This window comes from Triticum aestivum, chromosome 4D (genome assembly GCF_018294505.1).
Source record: "Triticum aestivum cultivar Chinese Spring chromosome 4D, IWGSC CS RefSeq v2.1, whole genome shotgun sequence".
Taxonomy (NCBI): domain Eukaryota; kingdom Viridiplantae; phylum Streptophyta; class Magnoliopsida; order Poales; family Poaceae; genus Triticum; species Triticum aestivum.
Genome location: NC_057805.1, coordinates 94,944,581 through 94,947,107, shown reverse-complemented (window position 1 = coordinate 94,947,107; position 2,527 = coordinate 94,944,581).

The window sequence follows — 2,527 nt, the reverse complement described above, 5'->3', positions numbered from 1 at the left end:
ATGGGAGTGGCTGTAGGGGACGTTCCGCCAGTTGAATATATGAGCAAGTTACTACGAGATTTAGTCCGAATAAGCACAAAATAAATCATGACGGCTATAACAGAGATTAAACTAATCATGCGGACTAGCATAGTAGATGAACAGATCGAATCTAGGACACAGACTAGAAACATGAATTCTACCATGATTTCGAACAGGAAGGACAGAAACACATACGGTGCAACGGGAGCAGCACCATTGGCGTTGAGGTTGTCGCCCATGTCGTTGAGGAAGAGGTTGCCGAGGTCGGGGAAGAAGTCGTCGTCGGTGAAGTCATCGCTGCTAGCAGTCGCGAGAGTGCGCTCCCCAAATTTCAATAGCGCCCGCCGATTGGAGCGCAGGAGGGAGTGGTTGTAGGGGATGTTGCGGCCGCCGAATGGAGCGCAGGAGTAGCCCACAAAGCAGTAGATGGTGCTCCTTCCTAGTCTCTATTCTTATCTCTATCTCTACTACTCTTCTTTGTTTTTTATAATATACTAGTTGTAGTTGTCAAATCGAATAGTACTGTGCCGTCCACTGCACGCCCGGCTGAACACGCCTCCTCGCCTCCATTAAACCCCTCCGTTAAACCCACATGCAAACCGAGAAACCTACTCCGGCCCGTGGGAGGAAATTTGCCGGTTGCCGTTGGAGAATAATAGAGTCACGTCCAATCCATTTGAGTTAATTCCGTGTATGATTCTCCCTCTATAAAAAGTTAATTGCATCCTTAATCTTGTATTCTAAGTACTCTGTGGGTTCCACTATCAGTACAGTGTACATGACTTACAGGCTGGCTACAGATTCATACAGAAAGTTAAAAAGAAACAAATCCATCCTTAATCCTGTATTCTAAGTACGCTGTGGGTTCCACTGCCAGTACAGTAGCGAAAGAAGTAGTATATATTAAAAAAATAAAAAGCTAAAGTTTAGGACATAATTCGAACTCAGGTCATCGCGCTGCGAGCATCCGGCCCGGACCAGTACACTAGGTGTTGGTTGCGGAGAATGCAAGAGATAAACCTTTATAACAATGAGCCCGTCCGTTGCAACGGATCCAAAGTAGAATAATACATATTCACAAATTTGAAAGAAAACAGTTTACTTTTGATATACATATCACTAAAAAAATCTTATGTTGCACTCCAAATATATTCTTTGGGCTGTTTTGATGAAGTAAGGGAGGAATGTGGTTGGTTTCAAGATACTAAGGGGCTTTGTGTAAACTCGAGCAGAGAAGTGGGAATTGTTGCAAAAGGCCACAACTTACATCACAGCCGTTAGATGTAATCTAATGGTCAGAAATGGCGGATGGCAGACACACCATCATCACCAACTGAGTCTTTTATAGGAGTAGGAGTAGAGAAAAAACCGAGTTGGTGATGATGGTGTGCCTGCCATCTTATAATATAGACTGTCCGATCTATATCTGACGGATAGAAAGCAATCTATGACAAATTTACAAAAGATACCCGCACCTCTCTCCACATTTACAGATAAGGCCTTGCCTCGTTCATCCTTATCTCCCACAACCTCATTGCTGAGCAATTACAAAAGGAAGTCTCTGGAACAATTTGGCATGGTGGCCGCTGCCGACGCCGTCCATCCCCATGCCTCCGCCCAGTCCGACCACCAGTCACCACCACGCCCCACTCCTCCTCACCTCTATCATCTTTCTCGACATATCATTTTTTCGATGAAATGGTCGACATACCATTTTCTGATAAAATTCTCAAGATATCATTAGTTTTTACACATGAGATTACTCCTGCATGGGTCAATCACAACAGGTGTTTTGTAAAAAAATGCATCTTGATGTTCCGTGCAATGCACGGGCATCTTGCTAATTTTTTTGCGTGTAATTCCAAACACCACGTAGACACGGTCTTTGACCATTTTACAACTATGTTAGTATCATTGTTAGTGGTCAGCCGGTGCAAGTTATAGCCCCGGATGTTTTAACCTTTTTTTTATAATGATATCTGGCGATTGTTCGGCAACTCAATCCTGGCGAATCCCACGTAACCGTCAGATTTCCATCCGACGGTAGCCTGTTTTTAAGCCATAGTATTTGACAAAATCGCCACCCTTACACACGTACTGTAACTGCGTCGCGGGCGTTTGCAACTGCCGTGTCTCCCAGAGAACGTTTGCTGGGGATTGGAGTTAGCACCGATGGCGGTTCGTAGTCGTTCCACGCTCGGGCATTGAAGTTTGTAACTATTTTAGATTAGAACATACTACTCCTCCGGTGCTAGTAGTAGAGCAGAGTCCTACTCCACTACTACTCTACTCAAGCAAGTTAGGGCATAGTAGTAGATACCGTAGGGAGTACCAGTACTGTGATCACTCAAGCAAGTTGTCTGACTTCGATATGACCCTACGCTGCTGGTATGTGCCTCGTAAGTCAAGCGGCATGATGTAGTCATCATCACCTGTCCACTTCCCGCAGCACATATTCGCTTCTCCATCTTTGTCCGCTCTTCCATCCCCGCTAAGGCGCCTTCCC